This window comes from Rhea pennata, chromosome 5 (genome assembly GCF_028389875.1).
Source record: "Rhea pennata isolate bPtePen1 chromosome 5, bPtePen1.pri, whole genome shotgun sequence".
NCBI lineage: Eukaryota > Metazoa > Chordata > Aves > Rheiformes > Rheidae > Rhea > Rhea pennata.
In genome coordinates this window covers 50,151,011-50,175,691 of record NC_084667.1, presented here as the reverse complement: position 1 = coordinate 50,175,691, position 24,681 = coordinate 50,151,011, and the positions used below count along the sequence as shown (strand labels likewise).

The following is a 24,681-nucleotide window of genomic DNA, read 5'->3' as shown; positions in this document are numbered from 1 at the left end:
ATGGGAAGGTAAAAATAAGAGTTCTGTGGCTAGAATGTTAACTTTCTAGGGAAGAAAAAAAAAAAAGGCTATTGGAAGTAAGGACCTAGGGAAGGAAATAGGACTTTGCAACAGTCATAAGAGCTAATCTGTAGTTTATAAGCGTATAGTTTTTAATAGTACTTATTTTAATAATGAAGGCGTTATCCTATCCTCAGTGTTCTTGCAATAATCTTTATCTTGTAAAGGCATCAACTACATTCTCTACTCTTGCATTAGCCCCAGTCATTCCTATGCTAAATTTTTATCAGTTTTTAGTAGTTGAGTTTTGCAAATTAACAGTCAGGACATTTACAACATCTGCAAGCACAAGCAAAGGGTGGAAATGTCTTGTAAATCAAGGCACTAAGATCTCTTTAGATTACCACCAGCAAGCTGATGATGGAAAGGTTTATACAATTACAAGAAGTTTCTTTCTTCTTCTCATTTCCAAACTGTGTACAGTGCACTGGGAGAGTGGTCAACTGTTCCTAAGCCAAAAGGTAATTTATTATGTTATATATAGCATGAAGAAATAAAAACAAAAACTCATTATAAAATATCCCCAAGTAATTCATTTACCAGATGAAGTTCAAATCTGTATTTAAAGCACAAAAAGGAGCTGACATGGACTTTCAATAAATGGCTTTCTGTGGAAGAAGGTAACAGCTTCTATGTCCTTCAGGCATGTATCTGTCTCTTAACTCCAAGTTCCTTCCTCATATTAATTATAGAAATTTAAACCCATGACCTGCACATGGAAGGGCTCTTCATCATCAGTCAAATCTGCTTCCAAATCTTTTGTATCACACTTGGAAAATTAATAACTGAATTACCATTACCATCTGTGGATGGCCAGGTAGGAAAAGAAAAGACTCAACATCAGTTGTAGTCCTACTTCACCTTCATTCGTTCTCTTCAGCTATAGAAAAGGTTGTAGTCCCACTCCAAAGTTACAGCCCACTCAAGCTGAAGATGCTACTAGTGAAGATGTCTCTTGATGATCACTAGCCAACAATGATTTTGAACATGAAAAAAGTTATGGTTTGAAAGTTTCCAATGTCCACTCAGATGGTATGACTTTTTTTCCCTTTCTCCCCTGTACAGCATATAAAGGTGAAATATTAAGAACTCAAAATTTGCTAAAAAAAAACCAAAAATCAACCCCCCCCAAGCTTAAAAATGTCAGTTTCACATTTGTAGGACATGCCAGATGACAGGTCTGAAGATCAAAATCATTTTCTAAATTGCTGCTGTCAGAGTAGCTTTCTAGTCCTGATGATATGCCCCTGTTCAAAACAGGAAGGCTCGCTTCTTTGGAGACAAGTGTTAAATTAAATCGGATAATTTTGGGCTGAGAAATCTTTACAGAGACTACCAAACTGTTCATTATTCCAAGTTTGACAGGTGTATTTAATATTTTTTTCTCTTCAATGGGAAACACAGAGGTTTGCTGAGACCAGGAGTAAAACTTTACAGTTTGCTTCTGAGAGTCAAGTACAAGAACAACTTTTTCCAATATGATAAGGAGATGAACCTCCAGAAACAGCCACAGAGACCCTTCTTTCTTGCCTGAAGGAAGGTACTGGACAAGAGCCATCAGCACAGAATGAGTTCTCTGTGACTGTCTTTTCCTTATGAAGAGTTTCCTAGATGAATTCTCAGTGATCAACCAAGTGGAAACATGGGATGCCTGTTTAGTTTAAAATGCATTCTGCTCTATTAATCCAGATAGAAGTCAAAAGGTACATGATGTTTAATTAATTTTGTTTTCTTTCTGGAGATCAAGCCTGAAGAAACAAAGTTCTGAATAATTAGAGAGGGTTACCAAAATAGAAACAAAATGGAAGGAGGGAGTAAAACTAATTAAACATTGTTCCTCTTAAATGGGTTCTTGGGACAAACATAATATCAAAATACCAGGTTTTGTTATCTTCCAATTCTTTCTTTTAAGGATATGGGAGTGGAAAATAGGAGGACACATATCTGCAGTCATCATTCTCTGGCGGTTGCATTACTTTGATCCTATTCAGGAGAACATCTTTAACCAAAACAAACCCACTAGAGGTAAAAAAATAACAAAAATAGTAACCAGAAAACATTGTTTAACACAGTCTGAATTAGATAGTTTGCTTCTGGTCTTCACAATTTTTCTAATGAAGGAGGATGATGATATGAGAACAACCTGGTAGTCACAACAGAGACATGCTGCATCAAGCTCTAAATGTAGTCAATTCCACTTTTTATAGCTATGGGGAAACAAAGGGGCCAAAAATTGCTCAAGAGACACTTCAGAGTAGGAATCTATTCCTTCACTGACATCAGAATCTGCAGTCTGAACAGAACTTGTAAGGAAGAGATTCTGTGTCCCCAGTTAAAAAAAAAAAAAAAAAAAAAAGGAAAAAAAAAGAGAGAGAGAGAGAATGATATTTAGCTAAACATTCACATTTAGGATTCACTGTGAAATCTCTGCAACTCACATATCACAGATGCAGAGACAGCTAACAACAGCAGAAGCATGTTAACAAGGCTATATAAGCTGAGCAGATAATGGGAATGCTGCCTAGAATCCCAGGGGAGGTGGTACCTCTAGATCATTGAGATAAATCAGATATTCAGGAGAAGAATGTTTTCCCTGCTTTGGATGTGAATTTGTACGAACATTGCTTCCATGTTGCACTGCTCTTCTGCTACAGAAATGTTTGTTCATAACCTTACCACTATGAACTGTGACCTTTCAAACATGCTGGCAGAATAGAATGGTCCAGATTCATTGAAGAAATCACCAAAACAGGAAAAAGAAAAGTTATCCTTTTGCTGGGAGACAGCAAGGATATCTTCTTCTTCAATAACAAAACCTACAAGAGTTGGTCCAATGTTGGCACCCTTACGTGATGTGTTAGGAAAAGACTACCCGTATTTAACACCAGATTTTTTTAAAAAACACTTCTAGTCAGGTTATGAAGAAGATTTTTAACCAAAGGATTTGATCTTGGCCAAACCTCCCTGATGACAGCAATCTCCCTTTCGTATATCTTATCATAGTAAATCTGCAGAGGATAAAAAGGATAGAAGTATGCATGCATATCTCCTCTAAGCTCAATAATCATTTGACAGAAGTCAATCTGGGCACATTGCATATATACACACTGTATTTCTGCATAGAGGGTCAGATACTTAAAGTACTATTTCAGATTCCACTAGCAAGAGATCTGCTGCTAAGACCAAAATAGGAAAAATATCATTTCTAAATCATACTGTACATATAAATAAATCCATGCATATAGTATATTTATATAAAGTAATTGTATTTATGTTTTCCATTTTTCCTCACTAAAGGAAGAAAACCTACACCTGCTTTAAGCATATGATCAGGACAGAAGAAAGCAGCTTAAAGTTTGCTTTAGTTACCTCTCACCTGGAAAGAAGTGGCACTTCAACCCCTCCCCCCCCCCCAAAAAAAAAGAAGGAGAAACCCCTCCCCCCAAAACCAACTATATCTTGATACTATTTCCTTTTTTTCCAAAGCAAGTTCCTATGCTTACATCAATATAAAATATCAGTCAAATTAGAGATCTAAAAGATACCAATATCTCAACAATCCCTTTTTTTTAAGGAAAAGTAAAACAGCCTGTCATTTTTTTATATGTAAGAGGTGATCAGACATGATACAGGCAACCACTTCACTGACAAATTAGAAAGTAAGAACATTAGTACTCGATTTAAACTACTCAGATATTAAGGAAAGTAAAAATTCAGCAGTTGCTCAACTTCTTCAAAAAATTCTTTAGGCAGGATATCACATAAAGCTAACAAAATAACAAGCTCTTTCCAACACAATTCACTAGTTTAGACACACGCACACACACACTCACTCACTCACTAACACAAATGAAATAATGCACTTTTTACTCCTCTACCATTTCCAGAGTGCTCTAGGAAAGCCATAGCTATAATCTTTTCCTCCTTTTTCTTTCCTCCATCTTTTCCTCTCCTTACCGTCAGGATTTTCATCTAATCTTTGACATAGTTTAAAAAGCCATTACACTTGCCAAAATACTTCCTCTTTAGGAAGGTCTGAGTTTTGTTTTCACAGTTCTTCATCTGTCTCTTACGAGAAGCTTCCTGCCTATATTTCCTTACATGTATTTGTTTGTTCTGTCCCAGGCATTAAATGACCTTTCTATATTTATGGATAAATGCTTTATCAAACTATTCATTTTGCTGTGCTTCAGCATACAAGTTCTCCCAATTAAACAGAAAATATTTACAAATAAGCGCCCAGAGGGATTACTTAAAGAGCAAAATGTTCTCTCTTTGTAAAATTCAAGGCAGAGAAAATATTTGTAAAGTACTCCTTAATCAATGATCTCTGCAAATATTTAAAGAATTATGACATTAGGATATTTTTAGAAATATTTCTGTAAGCTTATACCAAAGGATTTTCCATTCTGTTTTACTATTTTGTAAAAGATTAAAAGCATAATTTATAATTTAATTGTTAGCTCTGAAACCATTTCCTCATATCATTTTTCGTGCATTCCTTTATGGAAGGCATTCCTTTCTAAATTATAAATACCTGGCAAAGATAAGATTCTACCAAATTACTCCTGTAAAAGGAAGGAGATTTATTTCTTTTTAGAATATTATTTTGTAGCTTATCTGCCTTTTGATCAAATGATTCTTAAATATTTGGCCTACAGCTTGTAGTACTCTTACAAATTACAGTGAAGGACTCCTGTAAAATGGTCAATAAAGACAAAAATCAATATAACTAATATTTGTATATGGAATTTAACACTTTGTATAGAAATAATTGATACAGAATGTTAAAGCAAAAGAGAAGTTAGGAAGTTATATTAGAAATTTAATCTATGCGCACTTCAAATAAGTAAATGGATTTTTATGCTATTTTGTGTGGTACTTTTGGAACTTGATAGGAATCAGGAATCAGACGTTTTAAAAGAACATTCAGCAATGTTCAGCATAAGTGATTAACCAAACAAAAAATCCATGCTCCCACCAACCAAACAAACCTTAGCCATGTGAGTTACAACATTAACTAATCATCATGAATTTCAAAATAATTCTAAATATTAAATAAGATTCAATAAAAGGCAACATTACAGTTTTAATAACAAAAATGATAAGTAATGATATTTCAGTGAATAAGGTTGTTTGCTCTAGTTTTTTCAGAATTATCTGCTATAACCCCATTTGATGAGGACTGTAGTTATAAAGTATGTGTTTAGGAATGATTACCCATAGCTACCAGTTTATAAGTAAAAATTGTGACCTGAAACTTATTTGAGGTCACAAGTACTTGCATGTTAACAAACTTGGATTTAAACAGACTACAACAGACTCTCTTAAAAGCTCTACAACTGAATAAACAATAAAATGAAAATGAATAGAAAAGCATTTCCAAAAATACAAAATTAACTGGCATATTTCTATATTGACTATCAAGTAGAAAGAAGAGTATACAAGCTGGGATGTACTAATGCAGATTTCTTTTTTTAAAAAAAAAAAAGAGAAAAAGAATAACCCTCTCATCAGAGCTTAAATGAATCAGTTTTAATGTTAAAATAATATAATATGAAGATTATTTTAACATGATATGTCTTCCACACTTAGGCCTTTCAAATTGTGAATTCTAATTGCAAACGAGGAAAATTTTGACAAAACTGTATTTTTCTTATTGTAAGCATGTTTTTGTCAGTCAAGATGAAATTTATATTAAAATCTTGAAATATAATATTAAAACATTTTTCAGTGAAAAAATTCAGTGAAAAAATGCAAACATTATCACCTTTCCCTCTTTTCAATTAAGATAAAAAAAAGAATTTCAACATAATAAAATTCGAGTAGCTTTTAAAACTGTATTTTCTCCATTGTGTAGAATAAAATTCTGACCTTTATAAGTTCTCCCAAAGAATAGAGAATTCCTGGGTTTGGTCACTTTTCCTACATAAACAGCAGAGTCTAAGTGTGGCATTGAGACCAGCTCTCCTTGAGTCATGCTGTGAACGAATCACTGGCAGCCTGCTCCAAGGCAGCTTAAGTACATCAGCAGCCTGAATGATAGGTGTCTTTTAGGAAGCAGAATGGACATGGAGGAGTTGCATGAGAAATTATATCCTAAATCAGCTTTCTGTTTTTTCCTATCTAGTAAAGCTAATGTGGGGAAAACCATTATTATAAACCATTATTACCATTATTATATGGTAAAGATGTTTATATTATAACAGGAAGTTATAATGAAGCACTTTAAGTAAAAAAGTCTGAAATGACTTCCTTTAAATTTAAATTTCAGGGAAGAGGGCAATATCAAGTGATACCAGGTCACTGATACTGGAATCTTAGGAGAAGGCTGAAAGATATTGCTCTTCTCAATGTTTCTGCAAATTGTTGCTCTGAAGGACAGAAAGAAGCAGGTGCAGAAGTGAGTGAACTAAGCAGAATTTTTTTTAAAGCAGAATGGCTGAATACAATTTTAATGTCAGCTTCATTTAAGAGATTTCAGTAAAGGACCCATAGAAGTTTCATAATGACATGTCTTTAGAAACAGAGCAAACATGACCACTTTCTTTTCTGTCTGAAATACATAATTTGTGTACTGAACATATTATCTCTGTCTGCTATTCCCTCTTCACTGTATTTTATAAGTGCATGGATAATAAAATATATAATACTTTTACAAGAGGTTATCCAAACATCAAATTATTCTGTTTCATCACTAAATTACAATAAAAATCTTTTTTTCCATTCTTCTCCTAGTATATTCCTTAGGGATGTAAAGTTACCTAATGGAATAAACAACAGCTCTCTGAAAAGACGCTTAGCAGTAGTTCAGGAGCATTTCATTTTAAAATCCCTCTATGAAAATTCCTTCTACTAGTTTGCATGCATTTGCAGTTGTTGTCCTTCCCAAGTGCTGTAACTAGTTTGACTGGCCTACCCTGGCAAGAGGAGTATCCATGCAAGGTTCAGGCAAGAATTCTGTTAACAGCAGCTACACAATTTCACCTCTGGAGTACTGCTAATCTTACTTTGAGTTTTCAAATAATGATTCCAATGATACTGAGATTTAAATAAGAAAAAATAACAAAGATTTTTCTATACTTATCTGTTACCTATTTTACATGTCTAGGAGCCAATCTTTCTCAGATTTACAACAATATTCTTGCCAAATTTGTAGATACCTTTGTGGAACCTAAACTCCTCAAAACTGATAGGCGTTTTAATTATTTCCTTTTTCTCTTAGCATACTGACCCAACAAAATTCATCATTGTGTTAATATATAATACATGTCTATAGAGTTGTATACAGTTGTTATACATATATTTTCATTCATATATGTCAACCTGCAATTGACCAGCTAACATCAGTTAGAAGCAGTTCTCAAAAAGATTAAAGGGCTTCTTTCACTTCGCGTAGGAGCAAGACTTCCAAGAAAGAATTCTTTAGTTAGAAATCTGAGCTAAGGATTTTCAAAGGCATGGAGGATTTTTATCCAAACATTTTCAATTCACTCACTTTTCAATATAATGTCAAACTACCCAGCCTAACTGTATCCCGATGTCTTGGATCCACCCCTTTCTCCGAGATCTACAGTCTATTCAATTTGAAGTTTTATTCCTCTAGTTTGCCAGTATCTACACGACAACCAGACTCTTCACAGTTTAAACAGATGGTTGGTATAAGTCAAAGAAAATTTCTGTACTTGGTCAAATAATTAAAATTCTTAACTTAAAAAGTTTGTGAAACTGAAAATGCATGAGTTTCACTAAGACTTTAAGACTAAGTTTCATTAAGACTTTTAAGACTAAGACCTCAGGGGGTTTTTCAAAGGGAAATTAGCAAGAGTGAGACTGAGTGAGCAGAAATAAAACATTACAAAAAAAGTACAGCACATAGCCCAAGGCAGCTGATTGCCCTGCAATGATGATACCGATACCTAATGGTGATGTACAAAATTTAAACTCAAGTTCTTTGTCTCAGTGAAAATTGAAACCCCATGTTCTCTCAGTAAGCGAGAGCCATGGCTCTCCTGAGGTTGGAAAGAGAGCATTTATTTCCTATTGAAATTCAACCAAATACAGTTATTTGGCAAAACAATTTTGTTTCATGAAATGGTCCAGGTGTTTAAAGGGTATTTTTATTATAGACAGTCCATGACTGGCTTTCCTGTCTATTCTAAATCTTTACATAGGGACCAAAAATGTGAACTAAAGAGAAAAAGCATTGAATTAAAATAAGCCTTTAAAAATTGAAATGCTGGATGTTCAATTAAAAGGGGAAAACCAAGACACGTAAGTCATATTATTTGCGGACATAGTTTGATGCTCTTGACTTTTAGAAAAAAATTGCTAGTTGTTTTTGGCAAACAAAACTGGGCTATAGCCTCCTTTGAAAAACAGATCTACTGGATTTCTGGCACTGGGGTATTGGCTAGAAATTTTATACTTCTACCAAGAGATATAAAATCTCCAAACTCCAATGCCTAAATTGAAGGAAAGGGTAAGATTGGGGATAAAATAAAAGTATGTCAAAACTTTTTTTTTCTAAACCTAGCTACAGTTTTGGGGCCAGATTTGGTCTAATTCAATCTTGCTACCATTAATTCAGAAAATAGTATGTAACACTATTAGGTCTCTTAGTCCTGAACAAGGCTGACAGGGCTAATTATTATGGCTATAAGTTTAGGAATAAATCGAATGGGCAAGATTTTTCAATACTAGCTCTTTTTCTACTACATATGATTCTTCATATTTTTGTTTTTCATTTTATTTCACATTCTCTTATGATGAGCTGTATAGCACATCATAGCTGTGACCTTTGAGTTTTTTCATTCATAGGTTAAGAAATAGATTTTTGATGTGTGCCACTGAAGAAAAAAATGTTTACATCTCTAAACGGAATTGGTCTCCTGACACTGTGGTTCAAACAAGGACTCTTCCTGTAGTTACTCAAGTGGTGTTTTCCTCAGAGCTGATGGTGGAAAGCTGCCCTGAACTTTCCCTTGCCTGTTTTTCTTTTTCTTATATTCTTCCATCTGAAATGTAATATGGCTTTCAGACTAGTCTTGAAGGAGGTAATGGACTAAATTAGAGACCTGAACTGAATACAAGGTAAGTAAGTGATATAGAATGGCAGTAATAGAAATATATGGACATTAATCTAGCTCAAATCAAAATATAAAGAAGGGGAAATCTGTCTGAAGGAATTGCATCCTGCACAGGCATTTGGAAGAACACTTAGATAAGTATCATAAATAGAAAGAATTATGACTCTACATTCAGCGTCTCTGCTGGCTTCTGGATTACATAGGTAGCTTTGAGAATTTGAGACTGCAGTTTGAACTATGATCTTATCACCACTGTAATTGGTGTTCTGAGTTTAAACCCAGTTTTGAATCTAGAAAAGTAGATATTTTGCAAATTGTCTAAAATATCTGAACCTAAAGAAAGAAAACATTTTTCACAGAAAGTGTTTATTTTAGAATTCTAAACATAAATGCAAAACAGAAATCTTATGAGTTGCCCTTTCATAATATTTTTTAAGTAAGCATTTTTTCAATAATTTTTCTTCTCCCTATATTTAGTCTCATTTCATAATTAACTCCCTAAGTATACTTTACCCAAACTATATTTATTTATTTGTATTTATATTGTTAGCATAAATCAGGGTCAGCATCAAAACCCAATAAAATACTAATCTCATGATATTATAACATTATCGTCTTTGGAGAAAAGGGTAGATGTGTTTCTCTGTCTATCTCCATCTACCTACACAATTCTGTTACTGCATAGGAAGGGGCTTTAGACAAAAAATCAGAGTTTGGTTGTTTATCGTGAAATGAGAAGCAGGTTCTTTCTTGTGGTTTAGTTTATTTAGAAAGTTATCTAATCTTTAATAGACTTCTCAAAATGTTTGTTTAATCAAGCAGACTCTGGGGATGAAAATAAGTCTTGAGGCCAACTTAAAGTTGATACAAAAAAGTTTGGATAAAGAGTGTAGAAAACAATGAACTACATTATCAAGATGTTGAAGCAGTATCTTCATCTGAACAAAAAGATGATGAACCACTAATCACTGAAAAAAACCTAATTTATTTTTTATTATAAACTAGGTGAGTAAAATTTTGAGACGTAGAGTTACCTAAATGCTGAATATTTTTGAAAATCATCTTGAAATAATTATCTGCCATGGGAGAATTATATAAACAGCACATTGAGCCATAAATCTCAGTGAATTTAAAAATGATGGAAGATTTTGCAACATAGTTCTTCCTGAGATAGCTTTTCATATTAACCCAGTGTAGGAGCACTAAGGATATTATTAACCCTTATCTTATGCTCTTCAAACACTCTTTGCAAATGAGATGAGAATCTTAAAATCAGTCTTTATTTTTCGTCAGTAGAATTTAACTCATTTTGAAAAATGAAACAAACAAACTAGAATAAAAGTCCTAGCATATAATTACGGACATACTACTTGTAGCTCTATAATTAGGATGCAATTGTGTAATACTTCAAAGTTTAGACTACATATTTCATTATTTTTTACAGCATAAAGAGAGGCAAAGTATTTCAAATTTTAAATGAGGCTGCTAGAGTTGATGACTTTCTAGGAATACAAAAAATAAATAGTGAGACAATTTTAGATTGGAAACAAAATAATGAGAATGCTTATCAAATCCCTATCATATTCAAATTTAGTGTTCACAAGAGAATGTAAAAGATGTCAGAGTATAGTATAGACTGCAGCTTCAGATGAATCTAATTAGAAATATTTCATTTTCAGAATAGCCTTCTGGGATTGAGAATTTTTTTATTCATTTTAATTCACTATGGATCAAGGGAAAGGTTCATCACAAATCACTTTCTGATCTGTGAATCACGTTCTGATCTGTGGATCATGAAGAATAAAAAAAATCAATCTTCTATGTAAATTAAGAAGTAATCGAAATTATAATGTTAAAATCCATTTTAAAAACTATTTGAATTGAGAATGAGGCAGGATTATACAAATAGAAAAAAGGCAGAAATAGCATAAATCTTACAGACTTCACAAAAGAAGTTTTACAGAGGTCCAATAATGTGACAATATTCAGGTCTTCACACACTGATGTTTTTGACTGGAAGACAGGATCTCATGAAATATGCTGGCACTGGAGTAACTTCCCTGCTTAAATATCCTGGCTACCGTAGCGATGGCATATTTTCTACTTCTATTGATATTTTCCAAGATGATTTCATAGAATCATAGAATCAGTAAGGTAGGGAGGGACCTCTGGAGATCATCTAGTCCAACCCCCCTGCTCAAGCAGGGTCACCTAGAGCATGGTAGACAGGGTTGCATCAAGGCAGGCCTCGAGTATCTCCAGAGAAGGAGACTCCACAACCTCTCTGGGCAACCTCTTCCAGTGCTCTGTCACTCTCACAGTGACTCTTGCTTTCTCTAGACTTTCTCCCTACAAGGAGAATTTGTGCTAGGAAACATTTTCAGTGTTGTAACCCAGGAATCTACATGTCTTCAGGTAGCTGAAGTGTGGGTATTGCCCTCAGGGTTCAAACTGTCTTGTTGCTTCCTCTTCTATTCAAAAGTAATTTCAGTGTAGAACTATGTAAATATGAGAGCAAACCAGAGAGAGAGAGAGTATGGGTGCATATGTGCATGTGAGAGATAGTGGAATATGGGAAGGTGAAGAAAAGAAGGACGTGAATGTAAGGAAGGAGGACATGTTGGACATTTATATCATATTAAATGTAAATATATATTTATATAAGCATCTGAAGTGGAGGGCATCTAAATATCTTCTCTCTGAATTGTGCCATATGCTTTACTAAATATTTTTATTATTATTATTTGGAGGAAAGCCAAGGATCTCTGAACTAGATTGTTTTTAGAGTAAATCAGTATGGCTCTATTGTCTTTCCTGGAGGTAAATTGCTTTAGAGTGAACGAGAATATCATCATCTACATCATCACTCTCAGGTCTCTAGTCAAATGACTGTACTCAGTTTTAAGACTTTTATTCCTGCATTTTCCAGAGATGTGATTCAATTATACTAAGAGGAAAGCCTCTGAGACTGGAAATTTGGATTTCAGAATTCTAGAATTGACTAAGATTAGAATGCCTGATTTTGACACAATGGCAGTGATACTTTTCTAGCAGAAAAACAGAGTTTTAATCTGGGACAATTCATCCACTTTAGAGTAAATATCGTTTGAAGAAACGCATATGAACTCACCTGTCCTCTAGATCTGACAGAAAATATTATCCCTGTCTGTGATTTATCAAATTTATTCCTAAATCCTCAAATGATTGAGGTTATATAACCTCACCAGGAAATTTGTCCCCAAACTTAATATATTAAAAAGTTTCTTTAACTATGTACTACTTACTAATTATTACTATTAATCACTAATATCTTACTTATTAATTAACTATCTACCTGAATCTTCTTCATCACAAATTAGCAGGTTACTCTTTAGTCTACCCTATGTAGATATGAATAGGAGCCAGTCATACATCCTTCCTAGAGAAAACACTCAGAATATTTAAAGATTTAACTACTTTTTACTACATATTTTTTCAAGAACAATCCAAGTTCTTTCAGGATTTCTTTAGAAGTCTAATTTGTGAACCATTCATCACTCTTGCTTTTCTTCATGCTTTGTCCAGTTTGTCTGCTTCTTTTTATAAAATCACATACCAGCTGTATGATAGGTCTTGCTGATTTGCAGAATATTATTGTCTACTTAATAATATCTCTTTTCCCTCTTTAGAAATCTTTTCTATGGTACCAAACTGCATGGCTGAAGTTTTTTAACAAAAGTTGCATTTTTTATCCCTTTCTTTTATTTTGGTTCACTCACATTCATTTGCAGAGAATGACAAACTTGATACTTTTTGACAGTTTCATCCAAATATGTACTTATAAACATTTCTTTCCCTTTACTCAGAAGTATCTTTCAGATAGCAGAGCCTAAGTTCTCCTAGTGTCTATAAGAAAAAAAAAATTACTTTCCGCATTGTCCTCTAGACCTTCTTGGTAGGCTGTGTCTGTTTTTGTAATGCTCTGCCAGCAGACATCTTCCTCTTAGTAGAAGGCCATGTCCTTCATTTACAAGACATCCAAAACAAGATGCATTGGTCTTATTTTCCCTGTGATGATACTACTTTGTTCTAATACCTTTTTATCTTTATTTACAGGCTTTTAATGGGTTTGCTTCCTACTTTTTTCTAAGCATCAGAGAAAATAATAATAATAAAAAAAATTTTGTGATACAGTAGAAAACCTTATTTTCTCCCTGTCTGTCTTCCTGTATCTCTGTTTTAGGCCACTAAATCTCTGTGAGACCTTTTAAGTTTTGATTGTGCACTAAATATTCTAGTTCTTTCTATTTATTCTTAATATATTCTGCACTAGCATATAGATATCTAATATATTTTGTAAGTTCACTCATATTTTTTATCCTATGTGCTATCTAATTGTCACAGAAACAATGCTACCTTAAAATAATAAAGAATTTATATTTGCTTACTCAGCAGCCACACTCTAATGCAGCTAAAATGTCTCACATATGGCTTTCTCTTTTGGTCTTCATCTCATTGTATTGTGTGACTACTTATCCAAAAAACAGTTTATTTACTTCAAGTCGCAGCTGCTGTTCACATACCAGTCTGCTTGAAACAGGCCAAACTCAGAAATGCTATTTTGTTAGGACAGCAAAACGTATGTATGTTTATGAATGGGTGCATTCCTATGTATATAACCTACAGAGATATTACTTAATAATTTACCAAGATATTGCTTGTTTTAGGGAATTTCATTAATTATCCTTCACTCATTCTGGTTCCTGTCAGAAGCACTTACCTATTAAACCAGGAATATAGTCTCTAGTTAGCCCTAAAGATACATATGACATTTACAAATTTGATTCAATTGCGTTTGAAAATCCCAAGTGTCAAGTACGTGTCATATCTCGATATAGTATCTTTTGAATATTCTATGTTTGCAAAGCACTGCATTTTCAGAACTTCTGTTCATTTTTTACCTTAAAACTTACAATATATATTGTCTTTATTACCTTTCATCTCCAGATTCTGTTCTATCCTTTTGTATAGATTGCACATTAAATTAATTCTGAAAAAAAAAAAAAAAAGGATTTTGTTTTTATTAGGACAGGGTGAGTACTGAAAAGTATTTTCTGCAGATACTTTTCAATTTTACATAAAAGTTTTATTTGAGTATACTTCTGCTTTATAGGAATACTCACAAGTATTCCTATAAAAAAAGCTTGCCAGATGAACATAATCAATCATAAAATATAAACATTAACTAAGTATGGAGTTCAGAAATTTTATAAAACAGTAAGAGTGCTTAGCTAACTAGGAAACTCTCAGTGTCCTGTGGGATATAGTGAGGAGATATTCTAGGCAGAATATTCCAGATTGGGGCTGCCCTGGCTGGCCCCTTTGCCCACAGGGGGATGGTCCCTGATGGCCAGATCTGGCCCTGACACCATGGGGAGCTTCTGCCAGTGCCAGCTGGGCCCTCGCTGTGTCCTATGCCCTCACCTCAAATGTTGTCTAATGCATCTGCACTGTGGATACCTAGACTGGGGACTTTTCCCACTTCCATTGCAGGGGCACTGCTTGTGAGGTAAATAAAATCCTTAGCACTTCTAGGAAATCTTTCCCCGTATTCCAGTTTTTGTACTGAGTTTTTCCTCTGTGAATATATGCTGTTTGGAAGTAAGATGAACAACATATTCTCTTTTCCAAAGACTAGAAAAAAAATGTATCTGCAGAAAGGCAATTGTTTCAGTCTTCAGCCTCAATGCAAGTTGATTCTAAATAAAACTTTTTTTTCATGAATTTTCTAAACCACAGTAAGCAGGATCTGCCACACTAAGGATCTGACATCTGAAAGATATGTTGAGGCAGACCAGTTTCTGGGCAGAAATAAAAGTACTTCAAGACCACTTCATTTTTCAGTACTTGAAGAACAATATGGTCTAAGGCATTTTAATGTAACTATTCCTGTTATTCCACACATAAGCTGCAACCAGTATATATAATTCTACAAAGCTAATAAACCACAAATAGTTTCTAAGCAGCACAGTTTACTTCTGCAGCAGATCATAGAATCACAGAATCACAGGATCAGTAATGTTGGAAAGAACCTCTGGAAATCATCTAGTCCAAATCCCCTGCTCAAGCAGGGTCACCTAGGGCATATTAGACAGGGTTGCATCAAGGCAGGCTTTGAATATCTCCAGAGAAGAAGACTCCACAACCTCTCTGGGCAACCTCTTCCAGTGCTTTGTCACTCTCACAGGAAAAAAAAAATCCTCCTCATGTTCAGGCAGAACTTCCTGTGGTTCAGTTTGTACCCATTTCCTCTTGTCCTGTCACATGGGACAAATGAAAAGAGTTTGTCCCCATCTGCTTGACACCCTCCCTTCAGGTACTTATACACATTGATAAGATCCCTCCTCAGTCTTCTCTTCCCCACGCTGAACAGGCCCAGCTCTCGCAGCCGTTCCTCATAGGGCAGGTGCTCCAGTCCTCTGATCATCCTTGTAGCCCTACGCTGGACTCTCTCCAGTAGATCACTAGTTTCACTGGTTTAGATTGTTACAGCTGGTCCTGTTTTTGCATGAACTGATCTTAAGCAATTTCTCTGTCTCATTAGCCTTTTAAAAGCTTCCTTTCATGTTAGATATGAGAGTGAATTAAATTTTCCACCTATCTTTCACAAAACATAATGAATACCATGAAACAAAAGCTGGAAGGGATGAAAGGAGAGGATGAAAACTCCTATTTGAGTTTTCTTTCATTTCTCATATATAGCAGTGGGCTTTTTCTATCTTATCTCACATTCACATATTAAGGTGGAGAAAACTTGTGAGAAAACAAATGGTAAAGAAGAACTGCAAGGCTTGCTTTCTTGTAACACAAAGTAGTTTAGAGGAGACTGTCAGCAGCACCAGCAGATATGCTTAATGTTTCCCATCAACTTTGCACAAAATTCAGGAGGTGGTGTACAGACAGCGGTGCAGGTCCCAAATATGAAGCACAATTTGCATGGCTAAAGGCAAATATAGACAGGAGGCAGTAGATATGCAAGCCCTCTTGTCAAATAAATAAATAATGTGTCTCAAGTTGTCAAAAGAAAAATACCTTTGTATAAAAAGGCTAAATTTGGGATGGCAAATGGTCACATCAACCCATAATAGAGAAATAGTTCATTTATGCAGGAGGTGCAGTCAAACTAAATTGTAGCTTAAGGAAAAGCAACTAAGCAGTGACACAAGGCCTTCTTTTTTTTTTTTTTTTTTTTTTTTTTTTTTTTTTTTTCCCCACCATAATTTAATAGTAACTGGGGTTTTCCTGTTCTCTCAGGTCCTATTAAGCAAAGGATATACTATCAGCCATTCTATTCCACTTAACAATCTCATTGGCCCAAAAGAGAATCTGTATGTTTCCTGTTCTTTCATTGCACATGGTAGCCAATTGCTAACCTAACACTCCCAGTCTGTGGCTCTTACTCCCACATGTGCATCTTGTTCCACTCATGCATTCCTGCAACTTCTATTTCATCATCTTTCTATTGCAAACAGACAACCTTTCCTTGGAGTTTAACCCTTTATCCGGTACTATTTCACTGTCTCCTGTCACCCTTACGGTATTCTCTTTTTGTAAGCTTTCACTGTGATAGAATGAATGTGTTCCCTTAATGAAGCTGTTATAATATTGGCACAAGCTATATTTGGAAATTTTGTATGCTACATTTTTCAGAATTTTAGATGAAATTACTGGTTTCTCAGAAGCAGACTAGGTTTGTCTTGTGATTCTTTCAAAGCCTTCCTGTATTCTGACTGTCAGGTCCTTGAGCGCATCTCGCTTCTAGGGGTTTAGCTGTCTAAGTTAAGGCTAGCTGAGTTCAAGGTCAGCTTCTTTGCTGATATGAGATAGAAAGAAAAGAAGAGAAGAAAGCTGCCCCTCCTTTCCCTTGGGAGCTGCTTTCAAGCTGAGGCTTCACCACTGGCCCCTGCCTGAGCATCTGTGCAGCAGCTATGTCTGCCCGGTCGCCTACCTCCACGAGTCTGACCCTGACCTGAACCCACCGGCTCAGATTCTCACCTTGACCTCGGATATGCCTCATCACTGTAGACTTGTTGAGTGATCGGTGGACTGTCTGACTCTGACAACTATCTCTGGCCCTGATCTGGACCTAGACTTGCAGCTCTGCATCCTGACTCCTTGCTGGTGACTGTTTGTTATTGCACTCAGCTCTGGCTTACCTTTCCTTTCGAAGCAGCCAGCTCTTGCTGCTCCTTGACACTGACCACTGGTAGTACGAGATTTGTCTAATTATTAATCATAATAAGAAAAGGGACTGCTATCACGTCCTCACTTTCTCCACTTACTTCTGTGACAGGATCTTTCTCTGGACCTGCTGTCACCACAGTGTTATACTGGTCATCTGCCTTTCATTCTTATTCTAGACTCACAATCTCTCCACCTTTGACACGTGTTCCTTCACAGAGGCATTTTAGATGACGGAGAGACAATAAACATGGATTAATAGCATTATCAAGCTTGGACAGATGGCAAACAGCTGCAAAAATGGCTGCCCTCTAGATTTCAAAGGAGGTTGCAGGGCTCTAGAGCTCAGAAAGTCAGTGTTGTCTCAGGACCAAGGAGAGGTCCTACTATAAACAAGTCTTTGGTAGAGGGTTAAAAGTCAAAAGGAGCCAGTCTCTCAGATTTGATTTTTACAAATTTCAAGTTTGCATTGTATACACAACATGGGGTCAGAGAAGATGCTTCTGATCTCATGATGGCATAGCAGCCCTGAGTTCACATCTTTAACTGGTGCTCAGGTAGTTATTATGTATGTGTAAAACCAATTGGAAGAGCAGAGTATCATGTCAACTGAATGAAGAGAATGAACTGAAATAGTCACAAATCTAAGAGCTTAAACAAAAATATTCTTTCATAACAGACTGATAGAAAGTTTGTCTGGGAGCAAAGAGAGATTTCTGAGCCCAAGGAGCCCCTTTCAGGGTAGTGAAGTAAAAAGTACTTTATAAAAGCTACGCTTCCTGCCTTCTAAAGCAGAACTATGATTGTTGCAGGATTTTTTCCTATGACTTCTACACATGCTTATACTTTAAATGCATTTTTGAAGGTGACACATTACCAATTTGTCAACAAAAATGTCTTCTATCTTCAGGTCTTGTCTGTAAAACATGGATTTCAGTTAAGATGGAATAAATCCATCAGAAGTTAGTGAAAGCAATCATGCCTCTGTTATAGGCACTTTTAGTTCCACACATGAGAGATTAGTATTATAAGATTCTCAGTCTAGTGATGTCCATAGAAGTAAACAGTAACTAAAAAGTCAAAAAGGAGCAGGTTTGAACCAGTGAAAAACACTAACATTTTCTTCATGTCAGACTGACAGCAGTATGGTTAAAGATAAAATGAGTGTTTTCGAGCCAAGATGCTTTTTAGTGTGTTCTTGGCATCCAGTTCCCCATCTCTGAAGATCTTAGACTTGCAATAGGAAGGAAGCCTATCAAATGCCTTAATGAAGTCCAAATACATTAGATCTACCTCATTTTATTTATCTAGAAAATCTGTTATCTCATCAAATCATCTTATTAGAGAAAGCATCTTATCAGATCTTAATCCTCCAGAGCACAACTCTGTTCACAAGTTATTAAAAACACAGCAATTGTTTGCATCTCACCCAGTCATGTTTAAGAAATCTCGGGCACTTTAATAATTTCTGGGTGAGACTATGAAAATGCAAAGATACAGAGGTAGTATGAAGAGAGCTCATGAAGAGGCCTGAAACCTGGAAGGATTCCAATCTTTGCAAAGGCAGTAAATTACATATAGAATTCCTCTAATTGCTATATCAATTTTTTGTCCAATAATTTATTCTAGTCAAAATGTACTTAATATTTAGTTAATATGGAAGTAAATCTTAGTGTCATTTTTTTGGTATACTGCTGCCTGGGATAGAGGGTGACCCATGTATTTGGAAATGATTTATTTCTCTTACTGTAAAAATAAAAGTGATGCTTGAGAGGTACAAACTGTTTAACTTTTTCCACATATACTTCAAATTCTTGCAACTCTGAGTATGTTTTTCAAAAGCACAATGTTGAAATTGGCCCAATAGCTGTAAGGAGAAACAAATAAGAGAAAACCCTATTCTTGACATTGTACTTTCTGGCCTAAATCACAATCAAATGTTAAACCTGTCTACCCCATCACTAGAGTTTCTGCATGTCAGTTATGAGTTTAGATTTTCTCCATCACATTGCTTGGATGTACTAAGCAATCTTAGTACTTGAATATCTCCTGTACCTACCACATTTGCCTTATCAATCAATGGAGCAACTGGAAAAGGTGGTTCACACTCCTTGCTCAAAAAAAAAATAAGTTTGACTTAACACAGAATAATTAATTATGTATGTTGGAAGAAGACTAATCTACATTCACAGAGGTAGATGATAATCTGGTTACTTTAATGGTGTTCTAAGACATGCTAGATCCAATCACGGCTACTTGCTAAACAACAGATTTTCTATCTGGTCTTGCAAAAAGGCATTCCTCACCTGCAAAGTGAAGGTAACAATATTTCTCCAGATCACAGAGGTTGGCAGTCTAGATACATTAAAACATTTACTCTACTGGTAAAGGTATTACAAGTAGGAGAAATACTAGCACCTTACACTTGGTAACTTCTTTCATTAGGAATAACCTTCACTGAAATGAACAATAAAGCTGATCACTACCATCATACTAGATACGCCCTTTAAAATTTCTTTTTTGCTTGTCTTTATTTTTCATAATGCTCTTTTTAACCGGAGGTATTTATGTGAGGTGACTGAGAGCAGAGGGCAATAGCATCTACACAGATGTGTATAATAAAAATTAGTCATAGTGAAAACCACCTATGGATAAATTAAATTATTGACCAGCAGTGGTTGCCTGACCTGTATCAATCAAAATGTCAAACTAGATATAGGTGGACAGCAGGGATGCACCCTAGAAAGAATAAGGAATGTATAAATCTTTAACACTGCACCATGCTGCTTCAGGTAATTGGGATATAGTATGATATATAGTATTGTACATGTCACCAAAAAAAGGTAAAATTGATTAAAAGCAGTATTAACTCATTGCTTGTTTGCTTTTAAAGAAGATATTTCTAATTACTAAATTACTCAGTCTTATATTCTATTGAAAATAGTTTGGAGTAAATGAAGCCTTATTACTGAACAATTCTATAGAATTGTTACAACAATAATAATACTAAAAAGAATTTTTAGCCAGCCTGAAACACTAAGATGTAAGTGATAGCCCTACTCTAAAAGTACAGAGAACAGTTCAAAAATTCAATTTAAAGGATCTTTTTCTGTAAATATGTTCTATAAATGATTTCCGTAATACTCTATTAACTTTTGTAACATTATGTTGGTTTAATTAATATTATATTCTGTAGGGCTTTTCCCTACATGACTATTACTAACAGGAAATATCAATATCTCTAGGTCATCAGGGTTAGCTTTCTACCTTCATCTAAAAGAATATTGAAAATGCTGTATAGCTCAAACCTAACCATTTTCTGGTTGTCTTCATCAGTAAACTCAAATTACAACTACCAGACATTACATTAATTTTGACATTTTTTCCAGCCTTTCCTTCTTTCCTTGTCTCTGTAATATTAATACCAGATTTTTTTTCCAGATGCTCTGTAAATAACAAACATTCACAAAGTTCTTTCATCCTCAGTTTTAATACACAGAATCTTAAATCTATGAAGTATCAAGGATGTTGCTACAATTCCAGCTTCTGAGATACTACACTACAGTCAAAGATCATAGAAATCCAGAGAAAATTTTTCATTTATATCAGTGAAGCAGGGTTTGAAGCTCTTTCCTTCTTAACTCTTATGGGTAAATTCCATGCTTTGTAGTACCTCTACTGTCTCTTTAAATATTTGGAAATAAACTCTATTGCCCATCTTCTGAAAGGAGTCTGCTTACATTAAGTACCCTGTAATTCTATAGGAAAAACACAACCATAATAATCAGGCAAACAAATAGAGCATATAATGCTAATAAACTATTACAGGCTTCCACCACATCCTTCACACTTGGCTGTCTAAACAAATCAATACAACAGGAGAGATCTAGTTAAGACTGGGATAAAAATCTAGTGCTTTATCTTTACAGCAAGTCAAAACATAACAATCCAACTTTATTATGTACAGTGTGGTTCATACAAATTGTATCCCAAAGGCTTTATGGAGGTAGATAACACTCTTTCAGCATAAAATAATAATAACAACAGAAAGAGAAATGATGGCCACAGTCATATCCTTCTTTCAAAGGTGTAAACTGAGACTAACACTAGTGAAATCAATATGCTTTACTGTGACACAGAATTAGTCTGAGATTAGAATCAGGCCGTAGTCAGGTAACAGAAACTATGTATTTTCATCTGAGAATTGCAATGGAATGGTAAGTCAATGAGGCAGACAGACACAGGAAGGCAGTTTTCAAACAACTTGAAACTGAAGAAAGGAAGTATAAAAACAGCAAAGCAATCTGGAACTAGTCTGTGAATGTTTTTACATTCAATAGGAACAAACTGAAATCCAACATAAAACAATTGTTGGAGTATATATGTGATGTTCACACCATCACACTCTGGAACTCAATAGGAGCTTTTCATTATCTTCAGAATTTTACCGTCTGTATCACAAATCAAGGATCTGATGCTGAGGCATAGAGATTTCCCAGGGCAGCAGAAAAAAAAATAGACAAGTGAGAAAGGGGTAAATGAGGATTTTAGTAGAGATAATATTGGAATACTTGAAGACAAGAAAAGAACAGAGAAGTATGACCAGCTGATTCTTCCTGTAGCAATTGGTTGAGAAAAAAAGATCAAATGATAATGAACTTTTTCAACATTTATTCCCAGAACTTCATGTTTCTTTTACCAAATATTTCTGTCGGGGGCTTGAAAGTACTCTCTCATTCTTGCTCAGGGTGGAAAGGACATTTTAAAGGAGACTTAAAAGTTAACAACTACCCATCACACATTTTAAACAGTATTTGCAATTCTTGTAGTGCATTGTGCCTATCTGTGACAAGCTTCTGATTCTAAAAGGTCTCTGCATCATTCCCTTAAGAAAGAATGCATTTGGGAGATCAATACCTTTGCCTACTGGCCTTGCTGAAATATACCCAATGCATGTACAAAATCAGCTCAGTAGATGTGACTGTGAAGACTACCAGGCCATTACACAGAGGAATGCCTTATTGGACCGGCTGTCTATATAGCTCCAAGGTTCCATTAAGCCTTGCACTTCAGCTTGCTCACACAGGGGTTGCAATACCTCAGGCAGTGCAGTGGTAATTTATGCTGTGTTTTTGCCAATTTATGTTGTTCGTGTGAAGTAAGGGATACGTTAGCTATTAGTGTTTTTCCTCCTTGTCCATAATGGGGTATTAATCAAGTGAAAATGACAGTTATGCCTTGCTAAGAGAATTCCATTGACAGCTCCCAGGCGCCCTGCAGAGAAAGCCTTAATGTACAATAAACCTTTGCCAACATTTGGCACCTCAATGTTGTTGTCTGGCCTGTTTTCTAATGTATATAGTATTGTCAGCTTTCCTGATGGAGTTAGAGACGCTATTTAATTTTGCTGCATAAGGGAGAGAGAAATCCATTAGCGTTCATAGCCTGTCAGTGAAGATTGTGTCACTAGCTAGTATAAACTGCAAATGTGCTGGACTGCTCAGTAGAAACTGAAGTGGCAGGAGGCTACAGGTAATAGAGTTGTATGAAATTTATCCTCTTCATCCTCACAGAAATCACAGAATGGTAAGGTTGGAAGGGACCTCTGGAGATCATCTAGTCCAACCTTAGGGCAGCCCATACAGGGATTGAACCTGTGACCTTGGCATTAGCAGCGCCACACTCTAACCAACTGAGCTAAAGCTGCCTCCTTTCAGGAAAAATCAAAAAAATACACATGCTTCTCCATAACAATCATTGAAAGTATACAAAAAGGTTATGCTGAATTAGAGCAACACTACAGTATTTTGGCTAGACTCTCAAAGGGAACTTAAGCACCAAACTACCTCCTTAAATGATAAAATGTCCAACATTTCAAAATCTTAAAAGGTGCTACTTACTTAAGCACTTGCATTTCTGCAGCTGTCTATATGCAGAGCTGTTTAATACCTAAGAGATGCATTACCCCTAGGTCTTAACAGAGTTCGCAAAGCTGGTATCTCCCTGCTAGAGCCAAGCATAGACGTACTCAGAGAATGGTTGACGGTGAGCAAAGAGTGGGTTGTTTCGCCCTGTTTGCTTTGTCCAATTTGCTTTGCTTATATGGGAAGTGAGAGATCAAACTTCTAGCTTCTTTATATATGATGTAAGCAGAGATTACAGCTAGAGTCTTCCATTTATTTTCAAGAGCGTTCTCTAATAATGTAGCAGCTGTGATCCTGGGATGGGTTATGTTTTCATTTTCTTTCCCATTGAAACAGTTCTACTTTGCACAAATATTTAAATATTAAGTAGAAGATGGTAGAAAAGAAAGACTTGCTGCTTAACTTGGTGGTAAATCCATTCATGAGGGAGAGTCAAGCTCAAAAAGGGGCCATTCAATCAGCTGCAGAAAATGAAGCAGCTTCAGAGAGAGCAAGTGACAGAAACCTGCCTGGGAGTACTTCAATAGCCCTACTGTGAAGACATTTATTTGAGAGAGGGGAGAACGCAGATCTACAAAGATGAAATTGATGCTTATGTCCTATATTCTAGGTGAGTATGCTAGCCATTGAAATGGTTGGGAAAAGGCTGCCAGGACTTTTTGATATTTTTGAGAAAGGAATGACCTCACAGGTTTCTAACTCTGTGATAGCATTCCTACCTGTGAATCCTAAATGTGAGAGATATTTCTTTACGATGTAGTGCTTGGTTTCATTTGGGAATAATCCTACTTCCCACAATTTCCACAGCATTTATCAAAGAACATGCTTCTACCTACTCAACACTTTGTCATTGAGTACCTGATTGTGTTTCTCCGGTGTATAGACAGGATATAGAACATGAAGTCAGACCAATGACTATGTGCACCCTATCTCTTTTCGTTGACTACATCTGACAACAGGTTTGCAGCTTTGGGTTTCAGAAATTTTAAGCTGCTCTTGAGCTTAAATGCTATACAAGACCATCTAAAAACAGCTGAAAGTGCCTGAAGTGGGGTTGGGAATTCCACTATTCAGTAGGAAACCTAAGAGTGTGTCACTGTAATGCTGAACACAAATCTTTCTTGTATATCTAAGTCTTACATCCTGTACATTCTATATGGAAATCCTTGGCATAGCAAGACGTGGTTCTTTCATAAAATATACCTCTTCTTCCACCTGAGAAAGTTTTGAATTCCAGAAAATGTAATTAAAGATGTGGTTCTGGCACTGTTATTATCTCACAGTGACCAGTGAGATTCAGAGTATGGAAAGTTTGAATCTCACCCTATTAACAGCAGGATTTGATTGTTACATCTCTTACTCTTCTCAACTACTTCAGATTTTCAAAC

At 35.4% G+C, this 24,681-nt stretch overlaps 1 non-coding gene across 1 annotated transcript; it reads right to left on the bottom strand.

Moving 5' to 3' along the window:
• Positions 1-23,000: 23,000 nt before the first annotated feature.
• On the bottom strand, positions 23,001-23,076 carry TRNAS-GCU (transfer RNA serine (anticodon GCU)). Its single transcript has one exon. It is a non-coding gene; the product is annotated as a tRNA-Ser (tRNA).
• Between the last annotated feature and the right edge of the window lie 1,605 nt (positions 23,077-24,681).